At 39.0% G+C, this 16,356-nt stretch overlaps 1 protein-coding gene across 7 annotated transcripts in view; it reads left to right on the top strand.

The window, feature by feature from the left end:
• The first annotated feature begins 528 nt into the window (after positions 1-528).
• The window catches only part of ATF7IP (activating transcription factor 7 interacting protein), an 82,043-nt gene continuing 66,215 nt past the window's right edge, over positions 529-16,356 (top strand). For 5 of the 7 annotated variants that reach the window (XM_058806024.1, XM_058806023.1, XM_058806022.1 and 2 more), the window contains exons 1-2: positions 529-680; positions 2,212-2,316. The gene's annotated coding sequence lies outside the window, so the exon portion shown is untranslated. Of the gene's footprint in view, positions 681-935; positions 961-2,211; positions 2,317-16,356 lie in introns of those variants that run through there. The other 2 variants (XM_058806020.1, XM_058806019.1) reach the window with 2 other exon arrangements.

Here is a 16,356-nt window from a genome sequence, read left to right as displayed (position 1 = left end):
GGCACTCTTGAACCTCAATGCGCATTATCAAACAACTCCAAACCTCTTGGGCTTTGGTCAGGCACAGCCCTAGCCCAGAGGCGGGACATGAGGTGTGATAATGGACGAGCAGCGAGCATTGCAGGTCACTGATAAAGCCGCCTGGCGGACTGCAGGCGGGCTTTTGAAGGTGTCACAGAGGCTGCAGGGCCACATAGTCCGCAGTCCTGTGGTGGGAAGCTGCGAGAGGGAAGGGAGGAAGGAAGGAGGGGGGGTTGGGCCGGCTGCTCCCGGCACCGCCCTTCGGTGCTCCACAGCGCCCGCTAGCGGCAGCGGCCGCAGCGCGCCCCGGCGCTTAATGCGTCTACCCTTGCACGGCTGCGCACCAAGGGGCGGGGCCACTGCTCATTTAAATATCACGGAGGCTTATTTGCATGCCACCAAGATGGCCGGCCCTGCGATTGGCCGGTTCCGGAGCAGTGCCCCACTGCCGGCCCCTGTGCCCACGGGGGGGCGGGGCAAACTGAGGGAGGGGAGGAGACACGGGGTTCATTTGCATAGCGGCCCGGCGTGTGCGACTGGGGGAGGTGGTGTTTGTGCCCGGGGCGCGTTGCGAGTTTGAATCCACAGCGGCGGCGGCGGCGGCAGCAGCGGCGGCGGCGGCTGCTCGGGCGGGGGCTGCCGCGGACGCGAGGGCGCAGGTACGGCAGGGCGCGCTCGGGGCGCGGGGGTCGGGCGGGCTGGGCACGGCACGGCACAGCGGCGGCCGTGCTCGCTGCTCCGCGCGGCGGCGGCGGCGGCGGCTGCAGCGGCGGCGGCTGCAGCGGCTGCAGCAACAGCGCGCATGCGCCGGAAAGCTGCAGCGCTGTACACGCGCATGCATGGGAGCACGTGACCCGGCTCCAGTGCAGCGGCGGTGGCGCGCGTGCGCGTCCCCGTTGCTTTCGCGCGTTGGCGGCGGCGGTGGCGGCGCGGGCACAGGTAGGTCTGACGGGGGCGCGTACCGGGAGCAGCGGGCACCCGCATGGGCGCGCCCCGCCTCACGCGGCCTGGGCGAGGCGAGGCGAGGTGAGGGCGCGTGTTTGGGTGGGACAGGGGCGCGTCGGGCGCTTCGAGAGCGTTTCCTCGCTCCCTGCCGGAAATGGGCTGGCCTGGCCTGGGTGGTTGGTGCTGGGCGCCGCCGGGAAGGGCCTCACCGGCATGGCGGGCGTCGGACATCGCAGCGCATGGACTGTGGACGCAACGTGGGGAAAGTATTGGTGGTGTTTTTACACTGGCAGACAACAGGGCACAATTTTTGTACTTTATGGATATGCTTGTTCCTTGGAAACCAAACAGTTTCTGTATGGGAACAGAGAAGGTCGAGTTGTGCTTACTCGTGTGGTGTCACCAGTAAACAAGGCCCAAGCGGCTCCTTGAGGTGTCATGGCCGCCCACATCAAAACATGGCAAAAGAGTTTAAGCCATGTGCTAAGTAAAGAACGTACATTCGAACCTCTTCTCATCCTTAAGGTTAAATGTTTTAAAAATCCAAACTTCTCCCAGTTAAGTGCTTTTTTCTTTAATTCTGAGGCCTGGTGTTGCTCTGCCCTGGAGTAGTTTTTTCTTTTAGCAAATCCATCTTTCTGGATTTTGCAGTCGTTGGCAGATATTCAGTGGAAATGCTGATAGTAAGATATTTTATTACTTAACAGTAATCTTGAAATCATTCTAAGTAGCATCACATGACTAGGTAGACTTAGCAGAAAAGTTGGATGGAAACGTTGATGGAAAAGTACCTGCTTAAAATAAAGGGGTGAACAGCTCTGCTATTCTAGGAAGCAGTCAGTGAGCTTAAAAATGCAGGCTTCAGTCACAGAAAAACATCACTTACACCTCTAGATATTTGCTATGCTAACCAGTGGAAGTAAGAGCATGTTAATGGGTATGTTTGCTTAATATTCCAAACTATACAAAAAATGCAGCATTATTATAACTAGGTTTTTTAGAACTTATTTCTGCAAGATGAGAATATTTTACAAGCATACTATTTGTCTCTCTTTTGCAAGTTAAAATACATGCTTGCGCTTGTTACAGTTCATAATACTTACGTTCGTATTTTTAAAAGCAGAAAAGTGAAGAATGTTCGTAATCTCTGCTTAAATGTGGAATGAATAAATATGAAATCTGTACACTCATCAGCTATCAATATAAAAAATAAGTGGTGTTCTAATTAGGTGCTGGTTTTTGCAGTCCTACAGGAAGGTATGAAGGAGAGTGTTGCTGCAGATACTAAGAATTTCTTGGAAGAGAAGAAACCAAACACAAAAACCACTGCTGTTTGATACGTGATCTTGGGTAGGTAATCTCTCAGTTTCAGATCTATGAAATGGGGCTAATGATTGTTGTTAGGCCAACTGTAAAATATATTTGTTAACAATTTCATGAGGATTTATGCATTTTATGAATTGTCGTAACTGCACCCACTAGTTATTTTTGACATATAGCAGTCATTATTTTATATGCTCCAGAACTACCAAGTTAAATTTTTATGTGTGTGTAAGGGAGCATTATATTAACAATTTTGGATTCTTGTTGCATTTTTAGTTTGGAGAACTTAGTATATTTCTTGAAGTAAACCGTATTTTTATCAGCTGCAACCTTTCTACCAACTGTAGCAGTGCTGAGCTGATGCTTTCTGTGATAATATGGAACAGTGTTGTATTTTGTTCTATGAAGTAATTTACTGAAAGTGCTTTGGATGTTGTGTAGACTTAAAACTAATCACAGCACCGTTCATTTGTAAAATGATTGAACAATAACTGTATGCATCAATTTAAATTGATATTTTGATGACTTTTTTGTGAAGCCATTTAACTTCTACCCCATTTGAAGTCTGTTTTCAAGGAGATGCTGATTCTACTAGATACATCTTTTTTGCCACGTTTCCTGTACCTTCATAAGCTGTAGCTTGTCTTATTGTACTCATTTCAAAAACTTACAAAACCAACATTGACTCTAGCATGTGAATTTCTCTATAAAAGCTCCTTTGGTAATCCCTCCTGTGGGGACGTAAAACACATAAGCATATGCTTTCCTACCATCATGGAAGGTGATTTTTCCAGCCAAGCAAGAGCCTGAACAGCTTAATGAAAGTTATTAGTTAATAAAGTTTAAATACTGATTTTACTGAATTCGGTGCAAACAAAAATGTTTTACATGTTCAGTGAATTCTAAAGTACTGATATGCTGTTAGTAACTCGATTTTCATTTTCCTTCTATTTGCGTGTGTTTCTTGTTACTAACTAGAAATATTTTCACCATGAAATGGATCTGACTAAGCCAAATACTGTATTTTGTTTTCAAAGTAAAGTAAAAAAAAATAATTTCTTACTATTTAGATGTTTTAACGATGTAAGTATTCATTAGGTTTATTTCAGCTTAATTGTCAGAAACAATACGTGTGGCAAAAATGTGAAGTTCATTTATGGGATATAAGCAGTAAGGCCAAAAGATTCTTTAAACCGGTATGTCCTTCCTCAATAGTTTGCATGTTAGTGCTTTTCTTCTTTCGTATTTATTCTACTCCTGATGGGGTTTTTTGTATTAGGGGTTAGTTCCATCTTTACGTGATGAATTTTAATTTGCGAGTTATGGCAATGACGTGTTCATTGCAGTTTTCATAAGAGGTAATAAATGAAGAAAATAAGTTGTAAGTTACAAAACTGTTAAGATATTTGAGTATGGGGAGCTGGGATTTTTTTTCCCCTCCTTGGTGTTTTTTATTTAATGCTGCTCTTAAATGCAATGAAATCTAATGTTATTTGTGGAGAACATCACTCATTGGTCTCCTTGGTTTTCTCTAGTACCTGACATTACTCTGAGGAATTGACCTATTCACATAAAATAAGTGGGAGTTTGTAAACTGGTCAGCATAAATGCTGTTTTCATGATGTATATTTGAAGTCCTGGTGTTTTAGTTCTACTCACTGTGCTATGTGTTCTGCATGAAAAAGTTTTTCTAGTTCCACTGTGCTGTAAGAAGCTGTTTATCAAGCAGCAGTGACTCAAGTAAATACAGGATGGGAGTAAGCTAGGGTTGTTGTGTGTCAAGTTCTTTTTTTTGTTGTTGTTTTGTTTGTTTGTTTTGGCAGTTCATTAAAAGAAAGTTAAAGTGATTTCTATAATCATATTTTTCTTGTCAAGTCAGCTGTAGATTGTTTTAATCAGTAAATACGGTTTAGATATGGATTGTGTAATACCTAATTTCAAAGTTTCTCTACTTTGGCCTTGGTTTAGATACTAAAGCCTACTGGATGATGCCAAGGAAAGTAACTTAAAATATTTTGAATGCTTGGGTTAGGAGTATGTGGAACATAGTTTGTGTCTACTTTTGACTTCTGATTATCCTGTTGAGAGAATAATTTCACATGGCATTGTGAGAATCTTAGTTTTTATTAGCCTGAAAAGCTTTTGTGTATTATTGGTAGCGTTTTTAGATGATTTTCATTTTTCATTCATGTTCAGCTTTTTCTAATTTTTTTTTGTATTTTTATAGTAGTGGTAGTCAAATTCTTGATTTCATATGTACAGCGTGTAAGTTTTGAGAGCATTTAACTGAAGTACACTATCAGTCTACGTATTAGACTAAGAGAGTGTCACTGACTGTAGATACAAAGTATTAATATTCATTATCTAAATACTGTATTTTTAAAATGTGTTATTTTTTTACTGTGGTGAACAATGGAAGCGTGATTCAGAAAGGAGAGTCTGTTTTGTTAGTGTGGAGAGTTGGTTTTGTTTTGTTTTTTTTTTTTTGTCTTAAACTGCATATTCTGGTTTTAATGAATACTCTAGTTCTTAGCACTGTTCTTCCTTGACTGTTTTTTTGGAAATATATGTAGGCCAAAAAGCATACCAAAGTTGAAAGTAGATTTCTCAGTTGCATGTGACTTTTACATAGTTTTGTATTTCATGGTTTCATCTTGTGTTGTATTACATAACAATAAAAAAGCCAAAATGCTGTAGGTGCACAATAAATCATAATCATAGAATGATTTGGGTTGCAAGGGACCTTAAAATTCATCTGCTCCCAGCTGCCCTGCAATGTGCAGGGAGACCTTCCACTAGACCTGGTTGCTCAGAGCCCCATCCAGCCTGACCTCAAAAACTTAACATAGGTGAAGCATTCCCAATTTAATCGCCTCACAGTACAGTGCCTCACCGCTCTCACACAAAAGGATTTCTTTCTTAACATCTAATCTAAACCTACTGGTTTTCAGTTTGAATCCATTACTTTTTATTCTATAACTACATGACCTTGTAAAAAGTTTCTTTCCAGCTCTTTTGTACTCCTTTTACAAGCACTGGAAGGTCCCTTAAGTTATCTACAGAGCCTTTCCTTTTCCGTACTGAACAACCCCAGTTCTGTCAGCATTTTTTCTTGGGAGAGGTGATCCATCTCTCTAATCATCTTGGTTGCCCAGCTTTGCACTGAGTGGTTCATGTCCTTCTTGTGCTGAGGGCTCCAGAGCAGTGCAGGTGGGGTTTCAGCAGAGCAGAGGGGCAACATCCCTTTCCTCACTGTGCTGTCCATGCTGCTCTGGATGCAGCCCAGGATAGAATTGGCTTTCTGGGCTGCAAGTGCACATTGCTGGGTTATGTCCAGCCCTGATCCACCTGCACCCCCCCAAGACCTTCTCAGCAAGGCTGTTCACCAGCTGTTTATCAACCCCAGCCTGTACCAATACCAGAGGCTGTGCTTACATGCAGCTTCACCTTTGCATGCAGGCATAAGTTTCAGGCTTGGATAAAACTTCAAAAAATTTGTGTGGATAACGTTATTAAAATGACACTTAAAAATTCTGCTAGAAGAATTTTTAAGTATCCAACAAGGTTATTTTTCTGGTTAAGAAGAAAAACTGCAATTTCAAATTGTGCAACAGCCCTAATATTTTTAAAAGAAACCTGTTCATCTTTAGCACAGTAGCCCAGTTTTATGTGAGCATTGATTGACAATTGTTCTTAGTAGTTCTTGGAAAAGTTGTTCGTTTTCAGTAAATATAAAGCATAGTCAGCATCAAATGTGATTATTAATAATTAACGATTATTATAGTTAATACCTGCAAATCTTGTGAAAAAATTTGCTGGAGTGAGGAGAAGCTACCACTGTTGGTAGTGAGGGAGGTTTGAAATTATATGGTGTTCTGGGGGGATAACTTGCTGTCAGTCAGTACATAGACCAGTTTCCACTGTTCACTTGCTTGGTGTAGTAAGGCACCAGTGATAACCTGAGTGAAAAACAGCAAGACAATATTTACAATCTGTAAGAAACATGGATTCCCTAGTTCCATTCCTCGCTCCTTATCTTGCTTAGCACTGCTGGTGTATATTTTTTTAATTCCCTGTATATTCAACAGCAAGTCTGCCCTCCCTTTTCCATCCCTCCCCCCCCATCTTTCAGGTTTTTTTTCTGAAAGTAAAGACTCCCTTGCAGGTGTAGCTGAGAGCATGGTACTAACTATACCCTGCTAAATAACTGCCTGATTTTCAGTTGTAGGTCAGTTTGCATCCCATTGTAGTGGAAGAATTCACGACGTTGTGTAAATGTATGTATGTTGTATAAATACCTTCTATGTTTCTCTGGGAAAACTTTTGTTTTGGAAAGTAAACTATGCCTTTTGTTATATTTTGAGCTATGCTTGTTACAAATAATTTAAGAACTATATGTAGGAATTACTAGCACTTCTTTCATGAACCAACATCAAATCATTTGAGAATTTAGGGAATTAGGTGGCTGGGTGCAAAGTCCTTTTTTAAAATGTGTTTTCAGAAATATTTAGCTCAACTAATAGAGGTACTTTTGTTGTGGGTAACATGAATTTTTGTAATACAGGAAAAATCTTCTCCTTTTTCTAGGTATGGTTTCTGAAAATGCTTTCAAGTAAACTCCCATAGTCAACGCATAGATTTCATTAAATATATGGCTATGGATATGGGAGACAAAATAAACACACAGATTATTTTAACAACTGTCATTTTGTGTTGTCTCAAGCATTATCTTCAATTTCATGGTAGTGTCAAAAAATGCTATGGTAAAAAAACCCCGAACAATTTCCTGAACAAAAATGCATCCCTTCTCCTCTGTCAAAAGAAAAATGCCAACCAAACAATCCAAAAGCTGCCATCTTTCTTCTAGCTTTGCTTCCAACGTGCTGCACTTTCCATAAGATTTTTTTTAAAAGAAGTTGCATTCAAGTTTTTTGTTTCTTTCAGGCATACGTTAAACACATTAATATAAATGCTTGCTGACTTCAGTCAATGCGCTGAAAATTTCCCTCTTTGGTCCTACCATCAAGAAGCTTGGAATAATGAAGTGTCCTTAAATGTTGTGCAGACTTTTGCTTTTCTGAACTTCAGTGCTGTTTGTCTCGTGATTATGAGCTTTTTCTTTCCCCCAGCAGTTTAGCTAGTGTTTATATGTGATGTCCCAAGTGAGAGCCAAGATGTTTCTTGAAATCAGTGTACTGGCCTTTGTGAAAATAGGAATAAAAAGGGATTTCAGTAGATAGTATTTAGAGACGACAGTTGAATTGTGTACAAATAGTAGTTTCTCCTTGATTTCATCAATGTAAGAACTGTTTTTTCTACTTAATGTTAACTAACATATAAAACCCCACACAACAAAAAGATCAATAATGGAAGAGAGTAAATTGGAAAAGTGGATAGGATGTGGTTTGGACACAGGGACTTGTGGATGAGACATAGCTAAGTGATTTCTACGCATCTAATTTGAGCAAAAGAAAGTATTCATGCTTCGGTTGTTCTCTCCTGCACTTGTTATGTTTAAATGCTTAAAATCTTGCCTGAATGGACAGAAATTTCTGCCTGCCCTTGATCCTTCAGGAAGGAGCCCTGGTATGAACTGTGGCTCTATGTTGCGGTTCTTGTTTGATGTCCATGAGAAATTGGGAAAATGGAAGTCTTGCTTTAATTTATGGCTCTAGTAATTGAACTTACTGAGATGATATTGGAATGTTTTGGCACGTTATCAAAAGAGGCCAGGATTAAAGGTTGTTTGGTGTTCTTATTGTAACATGTTAAACTTAACTTCCATTCTCTAGTCTTACAAAAGTGCTTTATTTTCTTGGGATTTTGACTAGAGAGTGTACTTTATTTTCTTGGGATTTTGACTAGAGAGGCTGTATAAATGCCCTGCTAGGTAGCAATGAAAAAACTGTAGTCCCGTGCTAGTATAGAATTACACATTAGTGTGCATGCAGTCTAACATTTCCAGGGCTAATAAACCAGTTTCAGAGGACTTAATCCATTCATAAGTCTATGTTTATTTAAACAACGGGTTTTATTTTAAACACACTTTTGTGTGTTAATGGAGGTCTATTGAACTAGACATTGAAGTTAATTAACGCATGTGATTTCTTTACTATTCCGAAAGATATTTTGCGTCCATGTGTCTGTATTAATGTATTACGGCCTCTGCATGTTCTTGAAGCTTTCTGACAAAGCAAGACATTTGTAGCAACAGGACTGTGACATGGATTCTGTTTTCTGTGGCTCAGGGAAAGCATTCTGTGAAATTTTTTTGCAAACTTGTTGGTTTTGCCTGTTCAAACCTATTTAAATCATTGTCATCCATATGTCAAGCTCCAAGACTCAGCGTTACATAAAACGCAGTGTTGTACAAGTGCAACTTTTGGATTCTGTGTTAGAATGTCCCTATGGTTTTGATGATATTCTTGAAATTGCGAAACTTGACATTAGAATTAACATTTTGATGTACATATTTTGTAGACATACTGAACACAGAATTCTATTAAAAACATTGTCACTGGGGAAATCAAAGTATATGTATATTTGTTATACAAATGGAATATTTAAGTTTAAATTTTGGAATCTTACAAGTTATTGTAAATTTGCACAAGCTAATGGTGTAGTATATATGGTGCTCAGAGTAAGCAACATGGGGTATATAATTAGATAATACAAAATTTATCTTTTGATTTGGTTGTAGACCTGATTTTTACTTTAATACAAGGTGTTGGTAAAGGAAAACTTCATTGTAATGGATTGTTTCAAATTAGCTGTAATGAATTTGTTCTCCAATGTTCATGAGTGTTTTTTGAGAAATACGTTTTTTGAACTTCAAGTATATTTTCATTTAGTTTTCTAAATCTGTACCGTACTATCAGTGGAGCTGTGTCATATGTGGCATGTGCCCTTTCTTGTACTGCAGATCATGGTAATACAAGGTCAAAAAGAAAAGCCAAATAGTGCGTTTCACCATTTTTTTAAGTTAGAAATCCTGGCTGTAGTGCTGATGAGTGCATCAGACAACTACTGCTGGCATGATTAATCAATCCTGAAATAACTAGCTACAGCTAGCAACAGACATGCACAGTTACATAAGTCTAGACCTTTTCATAATTGGAGCGGTTGGAGGGCATGTTGTTCTACTTTTTAGGGGGGAGTGGCTTACTATGTTGGGCTAATTTTGGATCACAAAGATTATTTTTTGTTAAAAGGCTAGGTGTAGTTCAACTCTGATTTTCTTTGGAATTGCCCCATGGACTCTTGCAAGTATTTTGTTGTGAAGTAGATAAATTTGGATTATGCAGAAGTGAGGCAGATATAGAGGAGCTTCCTCCAGAACTGATCCAGTGTTGCCTCTATGAGAGTGCGTGATTGGTTATTATTTATTATATTATTATAATTAATATTATTATTTTCATTACCATAAACAGATAGTAGAGTGAAACCTGTATTGGATTTAATTTTGTGGTAAACTTGTGTCTTAGGTTAACAACCCCATTGTCCCCACCATAGGTTCTCAAACCAGTTCTTCAGGAACTCCTCTGTTACGAGATTCCATCAAAATTCCTTAAGTGATTCCAGATACAGCCCTTCTTTGAAAAACTTAGACAACAAGCTGCGTTGCAGTCATAAAGAGTTAGATACTTGGTTTCTCTAAGTATTGAAATTCTGGAATGTTCTTGGGGTTTTTGCTAGTTTTCCTATAAAGTGGACATCCTTTTTCCTCCCCAAGTAAAATTTTTATTTGTCAACTAATGTTACAGACTATTTTGAAGTAGATGGAGCAGTACAAAGCTGTAGATTAACTTCTTAAATTGGTTGTTTTGGTTTTTATTTATTTTTTTTTTAAGAAGCATTGAAGTGAGCCTGCTCTTGAAAACTGTTCCCTAATGTTTGTCAGCTCTGTGTGTGATCCGGCTCTGTATCCGTGACTGTTAATATGTGACATGAATTCATGAATTCTGAACTGCCTTGCAGTTGTGAGAGATTTGAAGCATGTGACACAAATCCTGGATCACCGGCCTAGAAGGGCTGCCTCTTGTTCGTTTTTGGTTTATTTTGATTTTCCCTTCACCAGTGGTGCTAAGGAAGCTGCAGTGCTGCAGCTGTGCATTAACCACTTCCTGCCTGTCAAAGAAACCACTCCTCTGCTTGCAGGTACCCGCCCCTTCCACCTCTGCAGTGTGTTGCAGTGTGGTAAAGACAGAGATGCTTTGCTGTGTAAATGTTTTACCTCCTGCTGACTTCTCACTGATTGGCTTGAGTGAACGCTGCAGCCATCTTAAGTCTTATTTTCAGTACAGCTGAGAGAGCAGTTTCAGAATGGCTGAAAAAGTGCTCTTCAGTGTAGCAATGTAGCTTGACTGGGTGCAAATGAACAGAGCTGTTATCATCATGTGCTCCGGACCTTAGAGGTGAGCACCAGCTCTACTCTGCTGTGAAGCAATTTAAAACCTTGGTTAGGCATAGTTAAAATTAATTCTAAGCTATATAAAATACATTGCAATGCTGTTGTCTTTTGGTTTTTTTTTTTTTTTTTTTTTGGTCAATTGTAGTGGGTTTTGGGGTTTTGCTGATTTGTTAGTGGTTTGATTTTTAGAGTTCAGTTTTCAGGGGTTTTTTTTGTTTGTTGGTATTTGGGATTTTTTTTTGATTTGTGCTTTTTTGGTTTTCTCTTTGCTTTCACACTGAATTAATTCACAGACTTTTATCTTGTCTCAGTTACAGGATAGATTGGATGGGACAGGTCAAATATCATATTTGTCTTGCTAAAGCAATTATTTTACTTTGGCTTACCTTCTTAGCAGGCCAGAAGAGCACTCATTCTGTGCTGTCCCTTTCTCGAATGCTTTCTGCATACTTTTACTGAAAAATGAAATAAACACTTTACGAACTTCATTACATTTTTGAAACCAAGCAATTAGATTTATCATGTTTTCAATGTATAACTTTTCCAGTGGTAGATGATTACAATGCCTGTATGAATACATTAGAAGAACAGTGATTTTATAAATGTTAACTGTTCTGTAGGTAGCACTTATTCGCTACTCCAGAATAAGACTACCAATTTTATGGAATTACTACAAATGAGAAGATGGAAGTTTTGAAGTTTGTTCTTTTTTTTGTATAAATTAATTGAAATCTGAGTTTTAAAGTGTTAGTGGTTTCACAGGCCTCATGTATTTTGCTGTTGGTACTGGATGGTGACCTAGCTGTCATCCCTAAAAGTCATTAGAAGGTACTGTTTCCAGGGAGATGAAAGTTGGAGAAAAGTAATGCTCAACTTTTTTCACTGGGGAGTTGGACAACAGAAGCGAAGAAAAAAGGCATTTTTGTTCATGACTATATAATTTCCTTGTTCTGTGTCTTATACCTAGTTCAGGTCTTCATGGGTTCTCTAAGCTGCACATAGGTTAAACCCAGAGTAAGTAAACAGGAAGCTTCTTGAAGTTCTCCAGAAATATCAGGAGCAGCAGATGAGCTTGGTGGCTCACAGTATTTTCCTGGCTGAAGCTGAATTTAGTGCTAGGGCTGTGAAAGCTAGTCTAAATGCTGACAAGTTTAGTCCTTCCTCAGAATTTCTGCACGTTAATTTGGTGCTTTCAGTATAATCTCTAACAAAGCACTTAGTGGTTAAATTAGTATTAAATATCTTTTTTCATGTATTATGTTACACAGTTAATGGCAACACGGTGTTTATAAAGACACTGAATGTTCTGTGCAGACTTTGCATGTCAGATTCTCAGGAGATGTTGTTTATCCATGTTTATTCTGTTCATTTGATAAAAAGAAATAAAGTCAATAAAATCCAGAATTTTTAAGGTGAGATGATTTAGTGACTTCAGTTAACAATAATTTTTTAAGTAATTGGTCATAGAATTTTTCTGCTTTAGGATAAGAAATGCAAGTATGTGATTAGAGGTGATAACAAGTAGGTAGGTAGTTTTTTTATCGCTAGTGGAACTTTGGTGAATTTGATTAACAGCAGATTTTGGTTCATAGTGCCTTCTTTTGATTGGGTAAGATAGTTAAGATCCTGGGAACATTTGAGTCCTTTGAAATGTCTGAAAATTCAAATCACAAATCCTAATTAAACAAATTTATTTTGATAAAATTTGACAATTTACACCACACATTTAACTCATCTAATGAATGTAAATTAATAATGCAGCGCAACAATAATCTTTCTGGTTTTCTGCAAAATACTGAGTTATCCTTACCCCAGTTTTATAAATGATTACTGACATTCCTGTGTTTAGTCAGTTATTGTTCATTATTTGCAGATGTTTGTAACTTATATTGTTCACAGGAAGCAGAAACATTTCATTCTTTGAGATGACCAAACTTCTCCTTCATAATCTCTGAAGGGGATGAAATTTTATATCTAAAACATACTTTACCATGCACATCCTGTGGTGGTTTGTTGGTTTTTGGGAGTTAGGTTTATGATTGGTTGGGCTTTTTAAAAAGAACGGCAGGCATATAAATATTGCCCAGTGCTCTTTGTTTTGTTAAGATGTCTCTGTTAAACTGTGCTTTAATGGAAGCCTGAAAAGTAGAGTATTTTAGACAATCATTAGAGTGTTTTTCATATGTATTACATTTGAATAAAACACAGTATTTTCAGACCATGTCTTTTATATAGTCCTTTTAGGGAATTTTTTTTTGCCCGTGTTTTTTTTTTTCTGTGAGCTGAGTAAGCATATTCCCATTTTGCAGAAAATGTATGGAGTGGTTGCCAGAGCTCAGAGAAAAATTCTTGTCCCTGTGTTTCCCGTTCCCTTTGGTTTTTGTTTTTCTTTGCTTTTTAACAGGCCATTTTGAACACGGATCCATTTTTGGAAGTGCTGTACCGAATGTGACTGGCCCAGCAGGGAGCTGTAGTGTTTTGTTCCATTAACTGCATGGCTCGTGTGGTTTGGTTTGGGGTTTTGTTGGTTGGTTTTCTTTTTTCTTTCCTAAAGTAGGTGTTAGAATGCTAAAAGTATGGTAGGTTTTGCATATGGTGTACGTTCCCATTTTCAGAAATCCAAGTACATTGTAATGCTTTTTTTATGATTGTACTAGTAGCTGAAAGGATAATCTCTTCTCTCTTCACTCCCATGGTGCTAATAGTTTGGGTCTTTCTTACTAATCAAAAAGAAAATGAAAACCACCAAAAGTCAAAGAAACAGGGTACTTGAGTGGATGCTAAAACACCCCCCTCCCCCCACCACCTTTATTAAATACCTAAATTAGATGTTCATGCTTTGAATTAGAAATAGATGTGTGTAATGAAGTAATGGCTTCAGCTGAATTGATTGCTATACAGTCTTAATGCAAGATGTGTTGTCAGACTGAGGTCAGTATAGTTGTGTCTGTGTATTCTAGAAAAAATAGCTTTGTACTGCTGGTAGTCTATCCTTCAAGGTTACCTATCAGGAGTTAGATGAATTTCTATTAGGGTAGTAGTCTCAAATGTACTTGATTTTTTTTTTTTTTTTCCCAAGAGAAATACCATTTCCAAAAGAAAACCAGTAGTTTACTCTGAAAAAATGTATTCCCTTTTCTTGCATTTTATTTGCAAAGGCTGTACTTAAAAAGAGGAGTTTCCCTGTAACAACTTTATTTTTTCATTTATACACTAACTTATTTTGATAGTATTTCACTACTAAATCACAGTTGCTTGGAACCATTCTAACATGGCTTGATTATTTTTTATGATTCTCCTTTAAGTTCTGAATTGTCTTGATTTGCACAGCTGCATCTTCTATTTTGATAGAAATTTGGGAGCAAATGATTTCAGGCAGGATTTGCAATGGACTGGAACAGACTGCTGAATGAATTCAGTACTGTTTAGTATATGGCAATCACTTTAAAACAGCTGACTTGTTCGGTTCTTTAGGTGGAAGTAAATGGTTACCAAGTTCTTAAAACTGTCTGTAATGTTAAATACTTACTCATGTTACAACTGCTATTAAACAGTTGAATTGGATCTTTATTATTTAGCTGTAAAATTTAGTAGACTTTTTAAGCATGTACTGTCTTTGAAGGAATTATGAATAAGCCGCATTATTTACTGTCTTCCATCATCTTGATTTTCAGATTGAGATCAGTCAGCTGTTTAGTAAATAACAAAATTCTGCATGTAAATTTAAGTGAGCAAAATGTAGGAGTTTTGAAGTTGATGAGAATCATCATACTGAGGATTTTCTATTTCTAGAAGAAAGGGAGTGCAACATATTAGACTGTTACAGCCTGGAACTTACCTGGTTTAGACACTTTCTCACCTCTTATCTACAGCAGAAAAGCAGATAGAATTATTTTCAGTCCTCCCTCCCCCATTTCCTGCTCTTCCTGTTCTTTCTGCTGATACAGCCTTCTGCTGTAAAATATCTTCAAATAAACCACAGCAGCTAAGATAATAGTTTGATTGACAGTTTTCTGCTTCAGAAATGTACATCATTTTCTGTGTCTTTCAAACACTAATGTGAGAAAATTCTGCGAATTACTAAACTTTTAGCTGACTATTTAGTGAATAGTAATTTGATCTGTTCTGGTTTAAAGAAGAAAAATCGGGGAAGGGAATGTCTTGGACTAGTGTCAAAAGACTCAGGGCCTTTCATTTTCATTTGCTCTGTGGTGGGTGTTTTTTTGTTTGTTTAAGATTTGTTGGTGTTTTGGTTTGGTTTGGGTTTTTTAGGTCAAGGTACTAGTGATAGATTTCATAATGGTTGGATTTATGTTTATTTTTCCTTTTTATTTTAGACAAACTTTGTCAATTAAATGCGACAATATTTAAAATGGTCTGGATTGGGGAAATAATTTTGTGTAAGTTTTTTTTTCTACCTATTTTGAGAGAACCAAACCGATATTTGAAGATGTTGTCTTTGATTATTACCTATTGAACCCATGCAGTTAATAGTAGTTCTTTTGAACACAGCTGGTCTTACTACTTTTGACTGCAACATCTGCTGTTTAAGGTTACTTCTCGTGAGGAAGTAGGAAGTCGTTTGCATGTTGAAGGAAGACAGCTGGCTCTGAGAATATAATAGCTTTTGGGCGTTTCCACCGACATGGGCAAAACGTGCTGAAGGCAGGCAGACGTTTTGGCTTTTTCTGTAGCGCCAGTCACCGGAGTATTATGATTAAGTATATCATGATTTGTTGTCTCAGAGTCACCTAGTAAAAACAAAACAAACTACAAAACAAACCATGCTTCCCCCCCCACCCCCGCCCGAGGGGAGGGGGGAGGGGGGGAAGCCCAAGCTGGAAAGAAAAAAACGCTGCCTAAACCCAGTACTTGGGAGGCTGCTGAAGGGTCCCGGTACATTATTTGGGGTCGGTTGCCAGCCCTGTGTGCAGCAGACAGAGGCTGCCGCTGCTCAGGGGCTCAGCCCCTCTGCCCTGCGCAACCGAGTCGCGAGTCGGTGCGTTTCAAACTCCCAGATCAATGGCTCCTCCTCTCTGTGAAAACGTTTTGTGTTTGAAACGGAGCTTTGTCATAACCAGGGAGGGTGTGAGAGGGAGGAAGGCGCAGCCAGGGGTGCGGGTGACTCTGCCCGAACGTTCTGGAAGCGGGGTGGTGCTTCCCGCAGACTGCAGATGCAGCGCTCGCCCGCGGGAGCTGCCGGCAAGTTCAGGCATGGATTTCCCATAGCGGACTGGAGCCTGGAACAGAAAATGCTCCAAGGCTCTAATTTTTACAGTATGTGTTTTAATATGTTAAGAACCGTAGTGTTATTCAGGTATTCGTGCATAACGCAATAGAACTGGGGGGAGGGTAGGACTATGGCTATATTTGGGAAATACAAGGGGTTTAATTTTTTGGTTTTTAAAGCAGCACTGGTGCCCTTTCTTTTTAAGCTCAGAAGCTGTTAATCCGGTGATTCATTCTGCAAATGACCACAGAATCACTGAAAGATGTATTTTGCATGGGCTTAGATGCGCTAGCATACACAGATCAGTCTGAAAGTAAGGCAAATCCAAATATATAGGTAACATTAAAGAGATGTTACTGATTGTCACTTTAATGTGATAGGCATTCTGGAAAAAATTATTAGCTTTCCCTTACAAATGACTCTGGTG

The sequence above is a fragment of the Ammospiza caudacuta genome, chromosome 5 (assembly GCF_027887145.1).
Source record: "Ammospiza caudacuta isolate bAmmCau1 chromosome 5, bAmmCau1.pri, whole genome shotgun sequence".
In the NCBI taxonomy this organism is placed as follows: domain Eukaryota; kingdom Metazoa; phylum Chordata; class Aves; order Passeriformes; family Passerellidae; genus Ammospiza; species Ammospiza caudacuta.
This window is presented reverse-complemented; position numbering and strand designations above follow the sequence as displayed.